At 36.7% G+C, this 14,854-nt stretch overlaps 1 long non-coding RNA gene across 1 annotated transcript in view; it reads right to left on the bottom strand.

Moving 5' to 3' along the window:
- LOC137480648 (uncharacterized) overlaps window positions 1-13,628 on the bottom strand; it is a 36,030-nt gene extending 22,402 nt beyond the window's left edge. The window contains exon 1 of the long non-coding RNA XR_011003021.1: window positions 13,580-13,628. This is a non-coding gene — a long non-coding RNA (uncharacterized lncRNA). The remainder of the gene's footprint in view (window positions 1-13,579) is intronic.
- Between the last annotated feature and the right edge of the window lie 1,226 nt (window positions 13,629-14,854).

The raw sequence follows: 14,854 nt of genomic DNA, 5'->3' as shown, positions 1-14,854 counted from the left end.
AAATTATGAAAGGAGACTGAGATACTGCAAAGAATGATAATCCACAGAAACAGAGTTTGGAGAAAGGGGAATCTTCATACTCAGTGTCCTTCAATTCTTCATTTTCTCCTCTCTGTGTGGTGGTGACCCCTAAGATCCCTGCTATACTACCTTCTATATTAGCTCCACAGCAACCTACTGAGGCCCTGTGAGATTTTCCCAAGAGAGCAGGGGAAAAGGATGTGTTCTAAGTAACATTTCAAATGTAGTAATCACTAGGTTTTTGTTTGTTTAATTTCGGCTTACCTAATGCATAGGTATTTGAAAAATAATTTCAAGCTCTTGGTGCAAGTCTCTCTCTCCTCACCCTCTTGCTGGAGACTGCAGATGTGCATTTTACTTGCTTCCTTAAGCTTAAAATTAATGTCTTCATCTGCAGAAATAACATCAGGATAAGGATGAAGGAAGAGGGAGAAGAAAAAGAAAAAGCATTATTAGGAGCTTAAAAACATCCATACCTATTAGATGGGGTCTCTACCCAATTTAGCTGAAGATAGGATCTGGAACATGGCTATGAAACCTTTTGGTCTCACATAGGACTGATGCTGAAAAAACAGATTAGAGAAGCTGAAAACAGAGTGAGGCATCTTAAATAGCTCCCTCTATGTACAGCTCTATGTAGACAAGAGACCAGCCTTTCGTGATTGTATAATGACAAAAACACCAAAATGAAGCGATTCCATAAGTACCCAAGATGAAACCTGAAATCCTTAAAATTCTTTCAGTCTTTATGTACCTAATGAATCCTGCAACTTTTCTAAAGTTCCTATTAGCTAGTTTTATATATAATGAGAAATACTTTCCTCAAAGTGCTAAATTTTAATATACCCACAACATCAGTAGATCCATTATCAAGTAGGTATTAATTGAAGTGCATTTATCACCAAACCATAGAAAGAGAATGTCAGTTACTAGCAATGAAATTATTAAAAGCGCCTTTTGCAGCAAGTACTATTTTTTATTTTTTGAAGAAAGAACTCACCTGCATTTTAGATTTTAATGAGGCAAGGAATCAGTTGTAGTAGTACTACAATCAATAACCTGCTATCAAAAGAAACATATGCCACTTTCTCTTGAGGAGTATGATTAGCACTCCACAATGCAAAATAAGGGTTACATTGATTCACTTAGCACTTTTTTAGTCCTAATGCATGAAAAGCAGAATAGAGGAAACTTGAAAGGTTTTGCTTTCCTTCCTTTCACCTCTACCTCTCTCAATGAGTCATAATTATCAGTGAAAAATGGAAAATATACATTTCACTGGTTTCTATATTTTTATAGATGTTTTGTTTACTTTCCCATTGATTTGTCAAATGTCATTCACTTAAGTTTTTGGTTTTTTAAACTCACTGCAGGGAGGAAATTTTGTGACTTCCACCCTGGAAGTAATATGTCCAAAATAGCAGCTTTTAGGCCCTAAATGGTTCTTCTGTAACCATTTTCTATCTTGTAGAGATATTTTTATGCTAATACCATAGTGCTCATTAGGTATGTTTGTAGTTTTGAATAGAAGATACTAACAAACTGACTCACACATGCAGTTTTGTCATTCTTGCTCTCTTTTACATTGTAATTGAGGACTACAGATGATTAGAATACTGCAGATTTTTCTATCAAAGGTTTCAGAGAAACAACATGTCACTTAAAGTCAAAATTTTGTCACAACCCCAAACAATAACTTTTTCTGAAGTATCTCATAGTTTGCTTAAGCTGTCCCTTGCCTCCTTGAGCAGGCTGCCAGTCTAAACTCCAGCTCTTTTAGATATCACTCATGTGTCATCTTTCTTTGTCTGCAGCAGAAGAACTGTATGAGCACATGCCTGTCCTACAGAGGGATTCAGGGAAACAAGGGTGGTTAATGAAGTACAGTTTCAGGGAGGCACAATAGTCTGAATGTAGGCTATCTGGATCTTTAGAAGAAACCTTTTAAGTCAATTTTCCCTTGTCTTACCAAACCCTGGGTTGAAAAAGCAAGTGTTGGGATCCAGCTTGAGTGACAGGAGCACTAGTACAATCTGCTTTAGAACATTTGCTGGGCCAGGTCTTGCTGATACGGTCCGTTCTAGATTTGGGCTTATTTTCCAAAAATAAGTTGGTAAAATGGAACAGAAACATTACATTTTTCGTCAGCTAATGGCAAGCTGGTACAGTGTTTTTGTCAGAGTTCTACTGCAGTAAGAAAGAAGTCTTCCATTGCTATACACAAAGAAATTAGGTGAACATCTTCATGTTGCACATGAAGTGAAAAACTACAATGTCTGGCAGAAGTTGCCCACGTATTTTCAAGCCCACATGTATTTTCAAACACATTCAGGTTTCAGAGTTTTATTTTAAAAATTTAATCCCTCAGTTAGCTCTACCTAATTTCCATTACTTTTAGAAGAAAATGTATACACACATCTACAGATGAAATGTTTGCCTTCAGTGACTATTTAACATGAAAAACCATTACAATTTACTAAACTTTCACTGTTGGCCTTTGCTTTCATTAACTTTGCTTTCAGATATTCTTTCTATTATAAAATGTGTATTATAATAAACCAATTCTTTCTGAACTTCACATTTATCTTTATTATTCTTGCCTTGGAAAAGGTATGTGAGAAGCTAACTACTCTTCATCCAGCAATATTGCATTAATTTTTTTAATTTTAAACATGGCTAATATGATTTTAAAACAATGGTGGAAATAGTCTTCAAAGTATTAAATGTCAAGGTTTTTAATGACTAGGTTATAAAATGTTTGACTTCAAATTTAAAAATTATAAGTTTATACTTTAATAGATTACCAACAGTTGAAATTACATGATATTTCATCAGGAATGCAATTAATTGTTTCTGAGCATGCTACATAATTTTGGATATTATTATTGCTTTTGGAATTTGACAAAACTTCAAGAGACCAGACCAGAACCTCCCAAAAGATTTACTTCATTTTCTTTTGTAAAATTAATTTACCCTATATTTGCATCACTTCTCTCAGCCAGTATCTTTAGCAGCCCGGAAATGTGACAGCGCAGGCAGTAAGCCACCTGGTCATACACTGCTGTATTGGGTGCTACACAGCCCTTTCCTTACACATCCAAGAAAAACATCGAGCAAACAGATGTCTTGAATTCTCCTGAGCACAAGAATACTTCAAAATTAGCATGGCTGGTCTCTCTAACACAGATAAAGAACAAGAGAAACAGACATGAAGTGAAACATATTCTTGTTCTCAGGGCACTATCTTAAAGTTGTATGAAGCCTCTTCCATTCACGTCCAACATAAAGCCTTTTTTTTCATGGCTGAGGAGACCTTGCTCTCCTTAAAACTGGAATAATGCACCACTAGCCTACCTGCATGTGCGAAAGATAAATGCAAAATAGCATCAAGAAGCTCTCTGCTCTCTGAATTCATTTGTACAGAGGGAGCTGGGAAAGTTAAGAGGAAAGCACTTAGCTCAAAAAATTCATCAGATTAGATATCACTCTTGAGGCGCAAACTTACATCCCATTTAACATGTTGGAAGCAGGCTGGGAGAAGGACGGAAAAGAAGCTTTTAAAGTGGCTGCTCACTTTCAATTTCCTCAGAAAAAGATAAGACAAGGACCACAATAAAGCCTGTCACAACAATTTTGGAAGATGTAAAAGCTACGTTTTCCTTTCAAACAACTCCTTTGAGCACTCCATGTTCTCAACAACGGTAATTGAACGACAAAGCTTTTACAGCTTCTGAAATGCTTGTCCCTCTTCCCTCTTTACATAGATCAAGGACAGTAAGAGGGTAATTACTGACTGACTCACTGGCAATGCACAGCCACCAAAAGCTTGAAAATCAGTAGATATGTCATTTTTATGTTCTTAGCCCTAAATTTGATAAAACAAATGGACTAAAGAAGGCTTTTGAAGACATTGGCTCTTCTCTTTTGCCAAACCATTATTTTACAGAAGTTAAGTTTTTCTCTTGAGCTTCCTTTTTAGATTAGCTACCTGCAATGTCCTATAAGGACCTGGTATTGACCTACTTAACCACAGGAGGGTCGTTTTTGCTTAGGTATCTCCTTATTGTACTTACATCTACATTGCCTTTTTACTAGGCACTCCTTCATGCCTGTAGTGGTTCAGAGCCTTTTGCCCTACCAGATCTTCAATTCTCCCTTGGACAAGGTCAAACTGTACCCATAGTGCAAACTGGCTGCTTTGCCTCCTAACTCAATGCCCATCCACACTATTCTTCAGCTGGAAAGTGCAGTCTCACCTGCCCTGCATCCATTTGCTTCTCTCATGACACCACTGCCACAGCACTCTTTGCAGAAGGGCATGTCAGGTGCTCGATCTAAGTTACTGCTCAAATCCTGTCCCTTCTCCCTCTGTTCCTATTGCTGACAGAGACATTACAACATCATGAGCAGGTTTGGAGCGAGATGTGACATGAGCAAGGTTGCTTCCTCAGCTCTAGCTGCAATTTGTGTTACTTTAAAGTGATCATGCAACCATAGCCTGAGATTTTTTAAGATTTGTGTATAAGATGAATGTGCCATACATGCAAAAAAATACCAAGTGAGCTTATGGTTGAAGTGACATGTTTCACAGCTGTGTGGTTTGCCTGCGTGGTGATGGCACCAGAATTTAGGACAGCCTAGTGCACAGATTATTAGAGACAATGGGAAACTCAGCCCTGCTTAAAATAAAGGCCTAAAATACACTAAAGAGCATTCAGTGTGGGTGGAGGTCCACATGCCTATATCTTCCTCAGCACCAAGGCACCACAGAGGCAGTTTAACAGCCAGCCTTGGCAAACTCTTCCACTTTCTCTTCATGTCTGCATCTACATTCATCTGCAACCTCAAACCTGAGATTAGCTGTAGGATAGGGTTCCTTTTTCCAGATGCTTGTCTGCTTTCCTCTTTTAAACTATCGCATTCGGAAGATGTCATGACACTTGCAAAAACATCACTTGTTGCATTTGCCATTTTGTGTAAACAATGCCGACATAAATAAATACCAGCAGTTAGACATAATACACTGTACTACATTCTTTGTCTTAACTGATAGCCCCTTAGAAACTTTACTGTTCTTTGTATCTAATCTGGGCCTAGGACATCCAGATAAAAATAATTCAATATTCGACACCTACTTGCAGAAGATAAAAAGGAGTCTCTGACTTAAAATTTGCAATCTACAATGCAGAAAATGTTAAAATGTTTAGCAAGTCATCTGAGTGACACACATATACAGGTTCAGTTGCAATTCACACCTTTGGATCAAGCCTATACAAGATATCTCAATACAAGTATGAAAGCCTTTTATGAAAGTATGCAGAAAAGAGGCTATAAAAGACTCTTTTACCCTGTACCTTTGATGAGATAATCTAACCTCTTCATACAATTATATCAGTAACAAAAACACAAGTGTGCCAATTTTTGAAGTGATACTGGAAATGCTATTTCAATAACTCACCAAAGGGAATCTGCCCTTTTTTGTGCATTACAACAAGCTAAAAAAACCAACCCAAAGCAAACAACCAAGCATCAACTGAAAGGCTGAAGTATGGAAAACAAAAGAAAGGAAGCTAGAACTACTGGTGCCCTCAGCACACAACTCTGAGTCAATGCCCCAAGCCATCCAAAATAATCCTCCAGAGAGTGCTGAACTCTTCTTGATATCATTCACTGATGTTAAACATTTGTCCCATTTGTGTGATAGATAAGTTTTAATAACTACTTGCCTCACTCAGAAATGAAATAGCTTTTGTTATAAGAACTAAGAAATGCTACAGAAACAGAATAAAGTTTTTCAAATGAGATGTAAGAGGAGGGGAGGTGGAAGGGAGGAAAAGAGTGGAAGGGACTAAGTTCTACACCCAAATAACCAAAGAGTAAAGTAGAAATTTTGTTAGATAAGTGAACAACAAAAGGCAAGACACAAAGCAGTGTGCAGATTTGAACTGTAGAAGAGCAGTGTGTACAGAAGTAATAAAGAAAAACCAATTTTTATAAATATAGGAGGATCACATGTAGGGTTAAAGGAATGTTAGACATTTCAAAGCACGAGTGGATTATTAATAACAAGAGTTGACTACAAAAGAGTTATTAAGTCAAATAATTATGACTTGAAGACTAGGAACCAAAAACTGTCCTGACTTCTACACACAAGTCTTACACCCCAGGGACTTTCCTGCCTGCTATTAATTCTGTGTGTACTTCTCCAAAGGAAAAGCAGCTGTCCTGACTCCCTGCTGCTGGAATCAGAGAACGGGGCTCTGGGGACACTTCTTCCCTGGGCTACATCTTCTCAGTCCCCAGGGAGTTCCTGGGCACAGCCTGACTCCCCTTGATTCAGCCTTCCTAGCTGGTGCTATGGATCATGCAGAGAAGTGAAAACACTGCAGTGTTGCTCATTTATGCACTAAACTATTGATTCACACATTTCTGGAGTTTTAAATGCTGTAAATCAGTAGTCTGCCTGTAATTGAGCTAGGTGTGACAGAGAGACCAAGACATGCAGCAATGTGAAAAACTGGTACTGCTTACAAATGGTCTGCACATCAGACATCAGTATACAGCAGTTTTCTCCTTGGTGTATGAATGAAGCCACTTCAATCAGCACATGCACCTACCAGCAGCTGAAAACAACAACTCAAAGCTTCTAATAGCACATTAACAGAAGCAAAATTAAAAAAAAATGTGCTTTAGAATGATACAGATTTAACAGTAATACTGGAATATGAAACAACTACTAAATAAAATGTTTCTGCAATGGAAAAACTGAACATTTTGCTGTGATGCTCATAGTACTCAGACATCTAGGAAAATTTATACATTTTAAAACAGTCCTTTATGCCCACAAGTTCTTATAACTACAATAATTTAACACTTTTTATTCTAATCATTGGGATTAACTACACGTTCAAATGTAGTTTTTTCAAAAAGTAAACCCCAAGTGACATTGGGAAGGATTATTCATGCTTCTAGTAAAAATGCAACAATGTGTGTTGCACCCAGAAGTATTCCCTACTAAATCCCACTAAGACATGTGGTTAAACCACTTTCCATGATACAGCAGTAGCCCTAAATCTTTTGAGTGAAATATGCTTTGAAATAGACTTAAAACTAGAATAGAATCAGGCAGCTAACATTCATCACAGAATAATGACTTTCTTAAGTTGTGCAAGGGGGCAATTACTTTGAATAATGAAGAGATGAGGTTGTAAAATAAAAACAATAGTATGCTGATATTTAGATAAGTATTTTTACTAAATTCTAAAATTAAAAGTATTTAAGCTGGCTTTTTAATAGTGGGCTTTTATTGTTTTATTGGAATTCAATTTTTCATATAAAAGCTGGAAACAAATTAATTTCCTTCAGCTGTTTTTTTTTTTTTTTTTTTTTTTTTTTTTGGCTGAGACAATTTCTTATCTAAAAGACTGTGATTGAAACTCAGAAGACTGCACTTTAAGTGTAAGCATTTTTTCCTATTCTGGGAATTATAGGACAAATATAACAGAAAAACTACACCAGAAATCAAATCAGAATGAAAAAGTGATAAGATTTTTTTTATTAATCCCTATTTAGAAAAATTAACTAAAGTTATTTTCATCTTTTAACCAATTTCAGTCATGTCATGGTTGAAATACATTTTCTCACAGTCATGTTCAATTTCTAAAGACAAAGTAACTTTAAAAGAAATTTATCTTTTAGCATTTCTAAAAGCTTCAGTTAATTTTTGTTCCCTCACATTAAAAAAAAAAAAACAAAAAAAAACTGTGACAATTTATCTTGTGTCTTAATTTTGATTCTTCTTACCAAAATACCTTTGCAAGTTTGTTTAAAGAAAACTTACTTAGTCAGTATTATGACATGTTTGCTGCTTAAAAAGTGGTTTATATAATGTTTTAGGCTGTCACTGTCACTACTCCTCTACATAATATCCACTCCAAAAAACACTCCAGATTTCATTTTGCAAGTATAACCTGTAGTTTGCTCAGAGAGTATTAATTTTAAAAAGGATATTTCTTTTGAACTTTTACTGAGCTTGAAAGATTCCTTTGGGGTCTTTTATTTTTGTTTAGCAACAAAATTAGATTAAAAGTTATTTCTGTAGGCCAAAGCAAAGATGACTTCTTTTCTCTAATTCAAAACAACGTGAAGTATTTGGGTACTGGTCCAAATAGGGATTGGCACAGAACTGCACTGCCTCCAGAAGAGGCTGCAAGCTGATTTACCATGGTCTTGCCTCTGCTTAATTCCCCTCCTTGTTTTCCTTGCTGAGCTCTATCTCTGGGATAGACTGAGGGAACAAATGCCTTGCTCAGAAAAGTCTTATCAAGAAATAATATACAATGTTAAAAAAAAAAAAAAAAAAAAAGATAGTGGAGAAAGAAAGCTTAAATCAATGCCATAATGACTTGCTATTTTGTAACTCCTCCTTAATTGCCATCAAAGTCTTTGAGATGCATTTCATTATAAGAATAATAATTGAAAAATCTTTGAGAGCCTAAAGACCTTTTTCTGCTTCCATTTTTGGAGGATGCCAATTCTCGGAAAAAAAGTGCTTGGAACTGAAGATTGCTGGGAAGATTTCCCAGACTATGCTAGCACTGTCCTCATGGTAAGAGACAGCAGCACAAGAGCCATAGGTCAAGGCAAATAGAACCACGTTGGGGAACCAGTTAGAAACATAAATGTTCTGCAGGCACATTTCTATGGCCTTCTGTGATGGAGTGATCACATCAGTCGACAAGGAAAAGGCTCCAAAAGTAATTTTTGTGGATTTTGTATAGCCTTTGACACAGTACCTCACAACAGCCATCTCTCTAAATTGGAAAGACATGGATTTGATGGGTGGGCTGCTAGATGAATTAGAAATTGGTAGGAGGGATGTGGTCAATGGCTCAGAGTTCTGGTGGACATCAGTGACAAGTGGTGTCCCTCAGGGGTCCATACTGGGACCTGTACAGTTTAATATCATCCTCAACCACACAGACGAAAGGATCAAGTGCACTTTCAGCAAGCTGCAAGTGACACCAAGCTGAGTGGTGCTGTTGGAACACCTAAGGGACAGGATGCCATCCAGAGGGAGCTGGACAAGCTTCAGAAGTGAGCCCATGGAAATCTCATGAGGTTTAACAAGACCAAATACAAAGTTCTGCATACCTGGGTCAGGACACCAAAAACTTTTGTGCACAGATGTTTGAAAGGAAGACGCAATTTAAACTAAACTGGTTTGTTTATTGTGTTGGAAAGCACAAGCATGAGTTCTGTTTGCACCTCTCCAGGAGTGTGCCACACAACATCTCAAGGCTGAAAGGACATTTTTTCAGCCACTGCAGCTGTAGTAAACACAGGACACTCAACACCTTTGTCTGCTTCCTTTTATTTGAACATTTAAAAACTGCTTCCTTTTATGAGGAGTTTTAAAATTCACTATCCTGTTTTTCAGCTACTTTAACTATAGCCTCATAAAATGGAAGTGCAATATATGACATAAGATGCAAAGTAACTATATTTATATTAATTCAGTAATAACTATAAATCATTATAAATATTTATGCATATGTCATATGCATATGAAAGCTTGTATGGCCTCTTCCCTTTTATAGTGCGCAAGATGACTACTTGATTCATAACAGTAAAATTACCTTCTTTTGAAGAAGATATCAACACACAGCAAATCACATGAGCTAGAGGTCACAGAGGCAGTGGTGAGGAAATTATAAAAATGTCTAAGGTGGACTGAAATTAACTGGAAAGAAATCCATGGAATGAAATAGTAAAAAGTTAACTAAGGAAAAAGAGAAGGGAAAGATTTTTCAAAATATGAATGTGTTGCAGAGAATGAAATCTTTTGGTCTTGTTTCTTCTGTGACCCAAGTAGTCAAATCTTCCAAATTCCCTTGTAAAAATTCAGCCCTAGATCCATGACAATGTGCAAGGCTTGTTTGTGGCTTTTTATTATGCAGTTATTCAATACAATGCTTCTTTTCTTTAAAGTATCACTTATAAGCAATTAGTAAGTTTGTTTTTGGAAGCATTACCAGAAAGGAGAAAATGCAGTTTTCTGGGTGTATCTCAAACACCATCTGATTTAATTTTTCTTATATACCACTTTAGAAGTTAGCAAAGAGTTGACCCCTTTCCTTGTAGATCAGTACTAACAAACAATTCTTCACATTTTCTTCTCTAAGATTAAAATCTCAAAAAGCCCCTAATAACAAAACAGGAAAGCCAGGCAGGCAGCAAACAGCCTTGGAGGCAGAAACTGGTCTGAAATTTAAAGTGTCATGGAGTACTTATCCAAAGTCTGACGTGGAAAATCATGCAGCACCACCTTGTGAACTTTCCCTAAAAACACTCTTAAAAGGACTGATACGGCTGGCAGCACAGACTTAGAGCATGACTAGGAATGCTAGCTTTCATGAAAGCTTTGAAAGTTGGGTTCAGAATGCATATTCCAGATGAAAGCATCTTTTAAAAACAGTAAAAAAATACTCAAGTAGTACAGAAATAATAAAGGAATTAATGAATTTTGGAAAAGTTACCTGTAAGTATATTGAATAGGCAAACAAAGACCTTCACCAATAGTATATGCCAGTAGTTCTTCTAAACAATTGCCACATCTTTGAAACTTCTGTATTTCTGCCCTCCAGGGAATGGGGCAACCTTACAGCGGTAGAGCCACTGACAACATCAGCAACCAGCTCTGATTAAAATGACAAAACCTTTCTGACAGCTTTTGCTACTTCAATCCAAGAGCAAATACATCTGTTTCGGAGACAATAAAAAATCAAGTGTTCAGCCACTGCATCGCTCACTCACAGAGAACACTGTAACTAAAATGTTTTTGCAGAAGAGGAAGCCTTCACTCTCCAATCAAAACTCCACTTATGGTAAAGGTATCACCAGGGAAGAAAACACTGTCAACAGCTCCAGCTGTTCTATTTGAAGGGATCATCTATTACCTATAAGAAAATCAGTGGGCCAAAAATAAGAATTGAAAACTTCCATACCTTCTCTGACCACTGACTTCACTGAGAGGGAACAAAAATTTATTTGATTTCCCCACATTCATGTGACAGCAAACTTTGAAGATTCTTACTAAGAAAAAAAACCAAAAAAACAAACCTGAGACATCAAGGATACTTTTCTTTCTCTCTTAAAACAGAAGTCTGCTATTTTTCCTGTTTTCCTTTATACATTTTATTTCAGTGTTTCAGTCTGATTTTGCACTCTTACTTTAAAAAAAGATAAGTGACCATAATTGCATATTATATGTCAGGTAAGATCTTAGCAATGTTTTGCAAAAGTGTATTTCAATACTCTTTATCTTTGCAGAAATAGTAGGTCTCTCATAGCCTAGAACTACATTTGCCTTGAGTCCTCTGTTTTGCAAATTACAGTTCACAGTTAATTCCTCAAGTAACTGTCTTCCAGCATTTTGTTTTTATTTCAGTAAAACCCACTCTTGTGTCTCCTTTATCCAAGTGCTGCACTGCATTCTATTTTCTGTAAATTAATAACTTTTCATGACATACAACACCAAATCCTTTACTAAAGGCAGCACGAATTGCAATCGTCTCAGTTTCTTTGCCAGCAAAATAGGAGCTTTTTACTAAACAAAAGGATAGCGTGCAAAGAGTTGTGCTGAACTCCTGCTCTTTTTTTTCTCTGTTCTTTATGTCTTTAATTACCCTTATGTATATAATTTTCTTTTAATCTTCGTGAGCTATTAAGGCCAGATTAAGAGGCCCACAGATGACGAGAAATGTCATTGTCACCTGGCACATTGCATCTTGGAGCGAGGGATGCATTTAGAAGTTGTCAGACATAGAGGGTGCTGTTGCTCTGAACATCCAGCAGTGATCCTTGTGCAGCTCTGAAACCACGCATTGTCTTTTTACTGGGTCTTATAGCTAAAACTCAGGATATTTACTGTCATTTACTAAATAATAATAAAAAGATTACTAAAAAAAATCACTTCATTAAAAAATAAAAACCCTTAATTCCTTTATTCTTTTAAAAGTGAAGATGGCAACTTCATAGTTTTAGTAGTAATTCATTTTTTAGTTTATAAGCCTGCAAGGAAAACATTCATTTCAGTGCCTAATACCAGCTGTAAGTTTTAAGCATAATAAGAATTATAAGATCAACTCATCTTGTAACAGTCTAACAGAGACTTTTTGTTGGTCTCTTTTTTAAACCATGAAGCATCAAGAACAAATTTGTCATTTTCTGTTTCTCTGGCAGAAGTCATGCTATTAATATTTCCCTCAAAGTAGGAAAAGTGTCAGTTTAATAGATGGGTGACTTAAAGAAAGGAAACACTTTTAAAATATTTGTCAATTTCTACTGGATATATTTTTTTTTTATGTACAGAGTCTAATTATAACTTGCGGATTTCAAAAGGCACATTATTACTTTCAGGCTGTCTTGCTCAGTTGCTGATATAGTCCTTCACTATCAGTATCTGAGCAAAGACATAAAAAATGAGTTAAACAGCCTCTGTGAGCAAAGGACTTCTCTCTTTCTGTAGGTTGAAGATGGCTTAAAATGTCCAAGCACCTGTGCAATATTTAGAAGCCTCGAATTATGGAATTTTTTTCTTCAAGGCAGGGAAAAGAGGGAAGTAGTAGGCTCCCCTTGCTTCTCTATCTCCTGCCCAATTACCATGGTTGTGAAGAAGGATTGGAAATGTATAGCTGGTATATCTTAAAGGCTAAAAATTGGGTAGAGAATCAAAAACTCATTTGCATACACATCCTTTGCTACTCCAACTCCTAATTATTTTTGGTTTGCCTTTATGATAGTCAGGTAGGAACAGGTGCTGTCTGAACACTAGACTGGCAGGACTGAAAATCCAAACTTCATATTATTAATGGATTTAATTTCTTTTTATTATATAACAAAATATTCTGTCTCACATATAAACATTCTCTTTATTTCTGCAAAGAAAAAAATATGTTGACATCCCCTGAGAAATGAAAGCTTGTGTTATCTTTATGATGTTTTACAAATTTTATCTGATCCTAGTTTTCTGTTGCAGATTTGCAGCACATACATGAGTTCAAAAGAGGTCAGGACTCTGCACTATAATGCTCACAGCTCTTCTCTCAGGAACTCGTATTGCAATGAAGAGAGCTCTGAGAACATTATGGCTGGATAAATTGGCACTCTGCTGGGCTATGTTGATTTGCCCCCTTGGTAGAGATTTTGCCAGGAAGATATGCATTTGTGCATTGTGGTCTGGTTTCATTTGTTTAGTTGGTTGTTTTGTTTTGTTGTTGTTTGGGTTTGGTTGGTTGATTTTTTTTTTTTAAAGTTAAATAAATGCTATATGAAATACAGAACAAAACCACTTTTTAAACTGCAGTTTTATATTCTTTTCTGTACTGGTGTAGATATAAAGGAACAAAGGAGAACCCTGACTGACCGATGGTAAGAAAAATTGATATAAGTACATCAGCTACAGCAGTCCCTAGGGAACCATTGTTGTCACATTTTCTGAAAGGAAACAGGAACAGAGCTTTCCTACCACAAATTTAGATCACAAGCTCTGTGGGACATGAACTTCATCTGTTTGAGTGTCCATCCCCTTGCATCACATGTCTCAAATGATGATAGAAATCTTTTCAAATGCACTGTAAAATAAGAATTAATACAAGAGATTCAGTACAGTGGATTCAGTACCATCACAGTCAAAATACACATACAGAGCCTAAATTGGCACAAATACAGTGTCAAAACCCAAAATCAAATTTTGAAAGCATTACAACCTCCATCGTTTAATTGGACCAGCATGTGGTAGAAGAAAAAGCAAAGGAAATGTATGGCAAATCCAACTTCACCACTGGAGTCAGACAGACAGCAATTTCTATAATGAGATTTTGAAGTATGCAGTTTTATGTCTGGTTGCTGGGAATTAGGAAAAGATAAAGATGACTCAGCTCCAGAGAACTAGTTGATTATTATTTTATTTGGGGTCAGCTGAAATCATGAGCTGTAAGATCTGAAAACTGAGGTTTGTCCCTCAAGGCAAAGGATCAATTTTAAGCATACTGAAAAAACCCAAATGGCTGTACAGATGACAACTGAGTAATCATTTGTAACTGGAAACCGCAGTTCAACACACTGAGATGAGCATTTATAAGCTTACAGGCACTATAATTACAATAAGCTGACTCACTAGCACAATGTATTCTCATCTAAACCAAATCAGAAAACAAAGGCCAGGCTAGTAAAAGGTGCTCTGAAGTTCAGCCAAAGGCTTTGAATCATGGCAGGGCTGTTATCCTGCAGGTATTCCTGTGACAGAGCCATAGACTCCAAGTAGCTCCATTTTTAACCATCCCTTTCACCAATACATAACTTTACTACAGACAATTGCTGAGAGCAAGTCAGTCCAAGTGGAATACTCTTTTGGAGCCCAGTCTGACCTGTGCTGAAGAGCCAGTGAACTGAACCGCATCATCAGCTTGTCTCTAACTCTATGGCAAGACAGGTCTGCTTTTTCCATCTGAGCTGGGACAACAGCAAGCCTTGCTTGACATTCTGTTCCCATTTCAAGCAGTCTCCCAGACTGTCAGTCTCTCCCTAACCTTTTGTCTGATCATTGCCTTTTGACCCTGGCTTTGGTGAATAATCAGGTTCTTACTGATGTGTCTGATGTCCTGTTTTGTTTGAAGTGGTAGACCTTGCCAGCACTACAGCGTTCCACTGAATTTCTTTAGTGCCTTCTGACTGATCTACTGGCATTGCACATAGCCTGCAATCATATCCCAGTTCCCTGTAATTTGTAGCTGAGATCTGATGAGTTTTCTTTCATGGTTCTATTGTCTTT

The sequence above is a fragment of the Anomalospiza imberbis genome, chromosome 1 (assembly GCF_031753505.1).
Source record: "Anomalospiza imberbis isolate Cuckoo-Finch-1a 21T00152 chromosome 1, ASM3175350v1, whole genome shotgun sequence".
Classification (NCBI taxonomy): Eukaryota; Metazoa; Chordata; class Aves; order Passeriformes; family Viduidae; genus Anomalospiza; species Anomalospiza imberbis.
This window is presented reverse-complemented; position numbering and strand designations above follow the sequence as displayed.